The sequence below is a fragment of the Myotis myotis genome, unplaced genomic scaffold (genome assembly GCF_014108235.1).
Source record: "Myotis myotis isolate mMyoMyo1 unplaced genomic scaffold, mMyoMyo1.p scaffold_m19_p_17, whole genome shotgun sequence".
Lineage (NCBI taxonomy): Eukaryota > Metazoa > Chordata > Mammalia > Chiroptera > Vespertilionidae > Myotis > Myotis myotis.
The window spans coordinates 45,258,363-45,269,804 of record NW_023416321.1 but is presented as its reverse complement, the minus strand read 5'-3'; the positions used below and the strand labels follow the sequence as shown (position 1 = coordinate 45,269,804).

General features: G+C 42.7%; 1 non-coding gene across 1 annotated transcript; it reads left to right on the top strand.

The window, feature by feature from the left end:
* The first annotated feature begins 71 nt into the window (after window positions 1-71).
* Window positions 72-175, top strand: LOC118672520. Its single transcript, XR_004973087.1, has one exon. It is a non-coding gene; the product is annotated as a U6 spliceosomal RNA (small nuclear RNA).
* The last annotated feature ends 11,267 nt before the right edge of the window (window positions 176-11,442 follow it).

Below are 11,442 nucleotides of genomic sequence, written 5' to 3'. Positions count from 1 at the left end.
TTCTGGCTCTATGTTTATCACAGGATGTGTTGGTTAAGGCTACAAAAGTGACTATGAAAAGGGCCAGGCTTGTGCTCATTTCGGCAGCACAGGTCCTAAAATGGGAAGGATGCAGAGAAGATTGGCGCCCCTGTGCAAGGATGACATGCAAATTCTGGAAGCCTTCCATATTTTTGACATTGACAGCAGTAGGGTGATTGCCAGAAGTAAAGGGTGGGGTGCAGGAGGTTGAAGAGGGTAAATGGAGGATAAATGGTGACAAAAGAAGACTTGACTTGAAGTAGTGAACATGCAATGCAATATACAGATGATGTTTTATAGAATTGTACACCTGAAACCTGTATAATTTTATTAACCAATGTCATACCAGTAAATTAAATAAAATTTATTTAAAAAAATTATCAAAGGGCCAGCTTTTAGATCTGGATGACTCTAGGAGACATGTGGGGACACCAATGTTCCCATTTTATATATGGGTAAGCTGAGGCCCGGAATAGTTGAGACAGCCAAATACCACCAGTAGAATGCCTAAGCTGAAGTTCAATGATAAAAACTAGAGTGACAAATAATACATTTCATAAAACTTGGCAGTCTGGGGTGAAGCTGGAAGTTTACTTCTCTGAGATAGGGCCCAGGAAACCCCAAAGTTACAGTAGCCAGTTTGAGGAGCAGGTCAAAAACAGCATAAATAGAATAAATGAGGAAGGAAAGAGAAAAAGAAAGGATGGTAGAAGAGAAGATGGAGAAAAAAAAGTAAGAAGAGTAATGTTCACCTGGCAAACCTTTCATCCAACTGGATACAGAGTTGGGGTCCTGGCCCTGGCTAGTACTAGCCATGGCTACTGAGATAAGCACAGAATTTATGTGATTAAAAGTAAAAGGAAAACTAAACTGAAGAATGGATGAGAACAATGAAATGAATAATATTGCCAAGTGGAAACACTGGTTGTTGAAGAGTAAGCAAACTTACTAACAAGCAGACCCCATACTTTTTGGGTTATTGTTCCACTCTATATTGATTTTACTGACTAATAGGACAAATGAGCTCATCGCACAGAACCAATCATCCTAGTCTTCCTCCAGAGGGAGCTGGATAAGACAGACCAGGAGTCAGACACTTGAGTGGACCCCTAAGGTAGTCCCCATTTCCCACAACACCTGCCACCTCACACAGGTTTCCCTGAGCCCTTCCAGCAGTGAGGGCCAGCGTGCCAGGGCAGAGCCAGCCACCAGGCACACAAAGCCAATCCCACTGCCTTACCATCACAGCATAAAGCCTGGAGCATCCTGTGGGAAAATAAAGGTCAACTTCAAAATTAATCTTTAAACTGACTGAACTGAAGGAGGAGCAGAAAGAAGAAGCAAGAGGAGTCTGAGAGGCATGGATGGAACAGAAGAATAACAAGAGTTTTATGTAAACTTCTGGAGAGTGCATTATAATTTGAAAAGGCTGTGAACACCCAATAGCAGCTTGGTAGGATTTTTAAATATTTTTTTTATATGAAACACACACATACCTCTTTTTAGGTTATCATCAAGGTCACTCTCTATGAAAGTCTTTAACTTAGGGTGAAAATTTGAACCTCAAATGACTGATCACTGCTATGTCAATCCTCAATCCTTGTTAGATGACCTGTTTTTCTTCTTCCTTTCCAGTACCTGGTCTCCTCCTTTCAGAGAGATGGTGGGATTTTCTCAACAAGACTATGGAGCAAACCAGAAATAGAGATAAAGACTAAGCATATTCCAGCAAAGTTCAGATGGCCAGTCACTCTACCTGAGCCAGCCACAGATACATCTGGTACAGTGAATGTCCTGCAAGGGCTCCTGTCTCACCACCATGTCTCATAACAGATGTGTAGTGAGGGGGAAGTCAGTGCTCAAATTCGAGGAATCTAGGAGAAGCTGGACATGTGCCCACTACTTTTTCTTGCATCTTCTATTTAAGGCTAATGGGGCTGGATTGGTGGCCCCTGGAATAGGGGCAGTTGGTATAGAAATGGGAAGCAATCAAGGAGTAGGTCAGTCAATGACACAATACAAAACTCAGTCACTGAAGATGGCCTGAGAAAATGTTACATTAGAAGGACATGGAAATCAGGAATTCATTTCATATATTGCTTTATCTATAATTGTCTTGAATAGTAGATTCCTATTTAGCTCTTCACATATAAACAATTTTCACTTTAACTTATAACAACTTTCTTATTATTGTCTTTTCCTAACATATTTTTCAATTTTATATTGTTGACAGTATTACAAATGTCCCTCATTCCCTGCCCTCCCCCATCTGCCCACCTCCACCCAGCTCCTGCCACCCCTCCCCTTGCCTCCACCACTCTGTTGTCTGTGTCTACAAGCTATGTATATATCTTTTTTGGCTACTCTCTTCATCTTCTTTTACCCAATTACCCCCATCCCACTCCCCTCTAATATCTGTCAGTCTATTCCATGTATCCATGCCTCTGGTTCTATTTTGTTCGCCAGTTTACTTTGTTTATTAGATCCCACATATAAGTGAGATCATGTGATACATCTTTCTCTGACTGGCTTGTTTTGCTTAGCATATTAGTCTCCAGGTTCAGCCATGCTGTCACAAAGGGTAAGAGTTTCTTCTTTTTTTATAGTGTGTAGTATTCTATTGTGTAAATATACCACAGTTTTTTATCCACTCATCTACTGATCAGCACTTGGGTTTTCTAGATCTTAGCTGTTATAAATAATTATGCTGTAAACATAGGGGTGCATATATTATTTCTGATTGCTGTTTCAGGATTCTTGGAGTATATTTTCAGAAGTGAGATCTCTAGGTCAGGAGGCAGTTCCATTTTTAAGTTTTTGAGGAAACTCCATACTGTTTTCCATAATGACTGCACCAGTCTGCATTCCCACCAACAGTGCACTAGGGTTCCCTTTTCTCCACAACCTCACCAGCACTTGTTTGTTGATTTATTGATGGTAGCCATTCTGGCAGGTGTGGGCTGATATATTGTCATTTAATTTGCATCTCTTTGATGATTAGTGACATTAGCATTTTAGCATGTTTTATGGCCAAAATCAACTTCTTGTGATCAAAAGACACAGCTAGTTGTCTTCTAAGTTACTATATCTTAGCAGCTAACACAGTGGATGTAATTAAATTGATTTGAAGACAGTCATTGCAAAAACATGCTGAATCAAGTTGAAGGGATAGGGGCTTTAAGATTGAGCAAGTATTCATATCTCATCATTTTATCCTGGGTCTTCGAAAAATGTGGGAATTTACTCAGAATTAATAAGCTATGCAGAAGAAAATGGCATATACCTTTGTATTTCAAAAAGTCCAGTCAAGAAGGTTCAGCATGTAAATGCAATACCAACATCCTCTTGCAACCACAACAAAATTACAACTAAACTACAGAACAACCATTATTGAGAATCACCTGAAATATAGCTGAACAGAAATCTTATAACTGAGGATATAAAGAAGAAGCCATGTGGAGGCTGGTAGGAGGGGACAGAGATGTAGATAGGTGGGTCCTACTACCACATGTGACTGCTAAAATTCCAGAGGGATGTTTCAGTTGCACAGTCCCCTTTGAGGAGCAAGACATCCCAACCCCACACCAGACCCCCAAGCCCAGGATTCCAGTGCCAAGTAGAGAAGTCTCCATAATTTCTGGCTATAAAAACCACAGGGATTGTGGCTGAGTGACACAGAGGGCTTCTGGAGTCACAGGTGTTCCTCTTAAAGGACCTGTGCACAAATTTACTCAGACTCACTCACTCTGAGCTCCAGCACTGAGGCAGAAGCTCAAAAGGGGCCAGGGACATATAGGGAGAACTGAATTGTCTGGCATCAGGGCAAGGGCTAGAAGGGCAGCTTTCTCCCAAACAGAAGTATTGGCAAAGCCATTGTTCCTTTGCTGAGCTCTCACAGAGCTGGCAGGTGGGCACCATATCTGAGTCTCCATCACCCTGTCAAACACTGTTCCCCCCACTCTGGTGATTCCCTGAGATCCTACTCCACTCAAGTTGCAGGACAACCCAGTGCCTTTCCATGCAAGCCGCCAGTCTTAGCTCATGTTGTGGACTCCCTAAAATCTCTCAAACAAGCAGCGTTTGGCCTTGAAGTGCTCCTAACCACTTGCTAAGTGGCCCCAGGCCTGGCACTAGCATCAGCCAGCCTTGGTTCACAGCTCGGTCTCTCCTGGGCACCTCTAACCTCAGCAAAATAGAAGCCATCTACAGATTGCTTTGTAGCTTATGCTGGATGGCCCCAGGCAAGATACAGGTGTCATCTGACTTTGGCCTGCATCTCCCAGGAGGCCCAGAGCCAGTGCACCCAGTGAACAGCTCAGACCACACATAAACACTAACCAACCACCTCCACTAGCAACACACTCAAGGGAAGGACTTAATGGGTATTGGAGCCTACTGAAGTGTCATGATTCTGCACAGTAGATCCTCCATGGTAGTTTCAGCCAGTCCTCACAGCCAATTTGCCTGAAAGTAAATACCTCCTATTAATGTGCCAGCAGCAATCAACACTCAACTACAACAGGAGAGTGCACATAGCCCACATGGAGGACAAACCTGAAGCACCCAGCTCAGGTGACTGAGGGGGCTATGCCAATAGGACCTACAGAACACCTATGACATAAGGCCATTCGCTATTAAGTCTGGGAGACCTAGCAGATCTACCTAATATAGAGAAAAAAACACAGGGAGGCAGCCAAAATGAGGAGACAAAGAAACATGTCCCAAATGAAAGAACAGACTAGCCCTGGCTTGTGTGGCTCAGTTGTTAGAGTGTCAGCCTATTCACCAAAGGGTCATGGGTTTGATTCCCAATCAAGGGTGTATACCTAGGTTGCAGGTTTGATCCCTGGCTCCAGTTGGAGCACACATGAGAGGCAACCAATTGATGTGTCTCTCTTACATCAATGTTTCCCTCTCTCTCCCTCTTCACCTCCCTCCCTCCCTTCCACTCTTTAAAAATCAATGGAGCATTAACTGGTTTGCTCATGGATAGAGCATCGGCCCATCGAAGGGTCCTAGTTTTGATTCTGATCAAAGACACATACCTCGGTTGCAGGCTTGAACCCAGGTCATGGCACATGTTGGAGGCAACCATTCCATGTGTCTCTCTCACATCAATATTTCTCTGTGTCTCTTTCCTTCCCTTCCACTCTCTCTAAAAATCAATGGAAAAATATCCTCAAGTGAGGATTAATCAAACAATAAAAATAAATAAAAACCAATGAAAAAAATATCCAGAAAAAGAACTAAACAAAATAGAACAATCTTCCTTTTGTATAGTTCAAAACACTGGTTATGACAATGCTCAATGAACTTAAGGGAAGAGTAGAAGAACTTCAACAAAAAGATAGAAAAAATAAAGATGCAGATAGAAAACATAAAGAAGAACCAGTCAGAAATGAAGACTACAATAACTGAAATGAATACATTACAGGGAATCAACAGTAGAGTAGATGAATCACATAATCAAATCAGTGATTTGCAAGATAAGGAAGCAGAAAACACTCAATCAGAACAACAAAAAGAAAAAAAATAATCCAAAAAATGAGGATATTTAAGGAGCCTCTGAGACAACTTCAAGTATACCAATATTTGCATCCTGGGGGTGCTAGAAGGAGAAGAGAGAGAAGAAGGAATTAAAAACCTCCTTGAAAAAAAAATGGTGGAAAAATTCCCTAACCTGGTGAAGAAAATCAACTTCAAGTCCAGGAAACACAAAGAGTTGCAAATGAGATGAACCTAATGAGGCCCACACCAAGACACATCATAAGTAAAATACAAAAAGTTAAAGACAAAGAGAAAATTTTAAAAGCAGCAAGAGAAAGATAGGTAGTTACCTATAAGGGAGCTCCCCATAAGACTATTAGCTAATTTTTCAACAGAAACATTTCAGGCCAGAAGGGATTGCCAAAAAATATTCAAAGTGGTGAAAAACAAAGACCTACATCCAAGATTACTCTATCCAAAAAAGAAAAAGCTATTATTTAGAATCAAAGGACCGATAAAAAGCTTCCCAGGTAAGAAAAAGTTAAAAGATTTCATCACCACCAAACCAGTATTTTAAGAAATGTTAAAGGGATTTATTTAAGGAGAAGAAAAATATATAAAAAAAATATGTGAATAATAAAATGGTAATACATATCTATCAACAATTACTTTAAATGCAAATGATTAAATGCTCCAATCAAAAGACATATGGTGGCTGAATAGATAACAAAACAAGATCCTTACATATGCTGTGTACAAGAGACAGACTGAAAAAAGGGATAGTAAAATATATTTCAGAAAAATGGAAACATGAAAAAAAGTTGGGGTAGCAATACTTACACTAGACAAAATAGACTTTAAAGCAAAGACTATAACAAGTGACAAAGGATGACCCAGCAAATCCACTTCTGGGTACTTATCCAATGAAACTCAAAACACTAAATCTAGAAGACACATACATCATATGTATACTGCATTATTTACAATAGTCAAGATATGAAAGAAACCTAGTGTCCATCAATAGATGAATGGATTAAGAAGAATATATATATATATATATATATATATATATATATATATATATATATATCTCCCCAGCCAGTTTGGCTCAGTGGATAGAGCATTGGCCTGCAAACTGAAAGGCCCCAGTTTCGATTCTGGTCGCCGGCACATACCTGGGCTGTGGGCTCGATCCCAAGTCAGGGGCTTGCATGAGGCAGCCGATCAATGATTCTTTCTCATCACTGATGTTTCTATTTCTCTCCCCCTCTTCCTTCCTCTCTGAAATCAATAAACATATATTTTTTTAAAAAGCAACATTACTAAACTTATAAAAAAGAATATATATATATATATGATTTCACTTAAATGTGGAATCAAAAAACAAAATTAACAAACAAGCAGAACAGAAACAGACTCATAGATACAGAGAACATTTTTTAAAAATATATTTTATTGATTTTTTACAGAGAGGAAGGGAGAGGGATAGAGAGTTAGAAACATAGATGAGAAACATTGATCAGCTGCCTCCTGCACACCCCCTACTGGGGATGTGCCCACAAACAAAGTACATGCCCTTGACTGGAATCGAACCTGGGACCTTTTAGTCCGCAGGCCAACACTCTATCCACTGAGCCAAACCGGTTAGGGCGAGAGAACATTTTGATAGTTGCCAAATGGGTGGGAGTTTTGGAGATGGGTGAAAAAAGTGAAGGGATTAAGAAGTACAAATTGATAGTTACAGAATAGTCATGGGATATAAAGTACAGCATAGGGGATATAGCCAATAATCTACACTAATAAAAGAGAAACATGGTAATTGGCGTACGACCGCTACTCTTCCCATTGGCTAATCAGGGCACTATGCAAATTAACTGTCAGCCAAGATAGCGGCCGGCAGCCAGGCAGCTTGAAACTAACATGAGGCTTGCTTGCTTCAGTGACGGAGGACTCCAACGTTCCCCACTGGCTGCTGCAGGCCTCTGAGCCTGCAGTTTCAAACATTGTAACAAATGTAGACTCTAAACAAAACCCCAGAAACCAGCTTTCAGCTGGCTGGGATCTCAGAGCTGGAGTTGATACAGAGTTTCGAGAACCGAAACAAACCAGATACCTGCTTTTAGGAGCGGAGGCCTAAGAGCTGGAGCCTCAGAGCTAAAGCTGGCCCAGAAAAAAAAAAAAAAAAAAAGAAAGAAAAAAAGAAGCAGTTGGGAGCTTCCGTCACCCGCCAGCCTGAAAACAGCCCTCAGCCCCTCACCCAGACTGGCCAGGCACCCCAGTGGGGACCCCCACCCTGAAGGGTGTGTGACCAGCTGCAAACAGCCATCATCCCCTCATCCAGGCTGGCCAGGCACCCCAGTGGGGACCCCCACCCTGATCCAGGACACCCTTCAGGGCAAACCAGCCGGCCCCACCCATGCACCAGGCCTCTATTCTATATAGTAAAAGGGTAATATGCCTCCCAGCACTGGGATCAGCAGAGCTGAGAGGCCTCCCAGCACCGGGATCAGTGTGACAGGGGGCAGCGCCCAAATGCCCTGATTGCCCTGTGCCTCTGTGTGTGACAGGGTGCAGGGCCACAACCTCCCTATCAGCCCTGCTCTGTTCGTGACAGGTGAAGGCGCCCCAACCCCCTGATCTGCCCTGCTCTGTGGGTGATAGAGGGCAGCGCCCCAACCCCCCCTTCCCCCCCCCCCCCACGGGCCCTGCTCTGTGTGTGATGGGGTAGAGCCATAACCTCCCCATCGGCCCTGCCCTGAGTATGACAGTGGCGGTGCCCCAACCCCCTGATCGGCCCTACTCTGTGGGTGATAGAGGGCGGCATCCCAACCCCCTGATCCGCCCTGCTCTGTGTGTGACAGGGGCAGTGTGCCAACTCCCCTATTGGCCCTACTCTGTGAGTGACAGGGGGGAGCTCCCCAACCCCCTGATTGGCCCTGCTCTGTGCGTGACAGGGGGTGGCGCCACAACCTCCCCATCAACTCTGCCTTGAGTGTGACAGAGGGCGGTGCCCCAACCCCCAATCGGCCCTACCCTGAGCGTGACTGAGGGTGGCATCGTGACCTCCCAATCCGCCCTGCTCTGTGCATGACAGGGGGCGGCGCCCCAACTCCCCAATCGGCTCTGCTCTGAGCCCAACCAGGGGCTGCACCTAGGGATTGGGCCTGCCCTCTGCCACGTGGGAGCAGGCCTAAGCCAGCAGGTCGTTATCTCCTGAGGAGTCCCAGACTGCGAGAGGGCAGAGGCCGGGCTGAGGGACCCCGCCCCCCCCCCCCCCCGAGTGCACAAATTTTTGTGCACCGGGCCTCTAGTATTGTAATAACTATGTATTATGTCAGATGGGAAATACATTTATTGGATGATCACTTTATAAGTTATGTAATGTCTAATCACTGGGTTGTGCACCTGAAACTAATATAATATTGTATGGCAACTGTAATAAAAAATAAAAATATAATTAAAAAAGAAAGAGTTGACATAGAATACATTTATGTAGTGGCTAAAATCGCATTCCGACTTTCCAGTCACAAGTGATCTGGTGATGGAACCAAATAATCTGGCACCAAAAGGAGCTCTTGATGAGTTCAGTTTTTGTTTGTTTTTCTTTCCAGAATGAGTCTACATAATGAGAGGAAATAAAGGTGGGTAAATACAGAAGAATAACACACACAGTTGGGGAAATGACAGAGAATATAAAATAGGCCTTTATTTTCTTTCAAAAAAATTATTTGTGTGTTTTAGGCAATTTTCAGTTTGGGAGCCAAGAAAAAGAATAAAAAAAGCCTTATCAGTTGAAGCAATGACAGAAAGAAAGCAAATATCCCCAACTCTCAAATTTGCTTTGATCTTTTATATCAAGAAGAAAAGTTTTAGAACTGAGAACAGATGAAAGGAGCTGAGAGGGAACAAAGTTCACAACAGGTAAGGAGACACCCAAAGGGTTCCTCTCATCTGAGCCAAGTATTCTGGTCTAAACAGTTTATAACTCATGACAGACACATCTTGTCAATGTGACTAAACACTAGGCTTTATTCTTTGAGAAATTAAGGAGAATTGGGAACAGGAAAATCGTTTTGATTTTTAAAAAGAAAAATAAGTTAAATTCTGGAAACAACAGACTAGTAAATGATGTTAGCCCACAGCAGAATTCTTAAATGGTTTATTAAATATTTTCTGAGCAGTTAGAGAAGTGACAAGCACCACCAGCCCACAGGGGCTCAATAAAATTAAAGCAGGCCAGGCGGATCTCATTTTCTCTTTTGAAAGCATAGCTAGACAGGAGCAGCAAGGACTGCAGACATAGAGATGCAGCAGGGAATGCTTCGCTTGATCTTTGCCACTGAAAAGAGGTCTTCTTTGGGTCCAGCAGATAAAGGGGCAAAAGTTCTACCGATGCATAACTTACTGAGTAATTAAACCCAAAGAGTGTTGACTGTGTGCTGCAGGATTCTGTATTTGGCCCTACCCTAAACAATGTAGGTATCAACAAGATCAAGACTTAAGAAGAAAAGTACAGCAACAATTGTATAGGTGACTTTAGGCTAGGAAGGAGAGCTAATATATTGGAAATAGTCATTAATCAAAACCATCTCAGCAAGCAGCAATAACGTAATGAAATTTAAAATTCAAGTAAAAAAATAATTCAAGCCGTAACCGGTTTGGCTCAGTGGATAGAGCGTCGGCCTGCGGACTGAAGGGTCCCAGGTTCGATTCCAGTCGGGGGCATGTGCCTTGGTTGCAGGCACATCCCCAGTGGGGGGTGTGAAGGAGGCAGCTGATCGATGTTTCTCTCTCATTGATGTTTCTAGCTCTCTGTCCCTCTTCCTTCCTCTCTGTAAAGAATCAATAAAATATATTTAAAAAAAATAATTCAATAGAATTCAAATTTAAAGAATTCAGTAAAGATGCCAAATCCTAGCCGAAACCAGTTTGGCTCAGTGGATAGAGCGTCGGCCTGCGGACTGAGGGGTCCCGGCTTCGATTCCGGTCAAGGGCATGTACTTGGGTTGTGGGCACATCCCCAGTGGGGGGTGTGCAGGAGGCGGCTGATCGATGTTTCTCTCTCATTGATGTTTCTGACTCTCTATCTCTCTCCCTTCCTCTCTGTAAAAAATCAATAAAATATATTTAAAAAAAAAAAGATGCCAAATCCTACACCATATATATTCTCAGATACAAATAATACAGGGTCTCTGGAAACAAGTCAAGTGATGCTGTAATAATGTACTCTTCAGATAGAAGCATCAGACTGCTCAAAGGCAAGACATATAGAACAAGAGATGCTCTTAGAGCTCTTATCACTTAGGAAATTACAAGGGTTTCAGGAGCTCTGTGCCAGGAACAGGGGCGGTGGTGGGGGGGTGGGGGGGTGGCAGAGACCAAGTATGTATTTCTTATTATAAATCACAATATCACATTTTTGTTTTCTTTTCTCACCTACCTCTTTCCCAGGGGATCAGCAGCTGGGTGAACACGTTTGCTTTGACACAGAACCAGAAGTTACATTTTCTACAGGGACTTTCAGTTATATTCTCAGAAACTCATTTAAAAATAGTTTGTCATTTGCCTAAATAAAAAAATGTGAATGTTCGCCATAAATCTTATGGATTTCCACATCTGTGGAAAGGAGGGTGAAATGGCTAGGGGAGTGAAAGACCTGGAAACCATGAAGGAAAATGGGAAATAAAATGTAAAAACAAGAAAAGTGAGGAATACAGTGTGAAGAATTTCCTGGGAGGATGTGTTGTGAGAACCGCCCTTAAATATGTGAAGAACTGTCCTTTGAAAGAGAAATCACAAGTCCACATACTCCAGGTGACTTCAGAAGAGAGGAATGAGACCCTTGCCCAGAGTCATGGGGTCTTAGACTTGGATACACTAACACACTTCTTATCACCCTTGCTGTCCCCAAAACGCACGAGTGAGCTGTCTGCT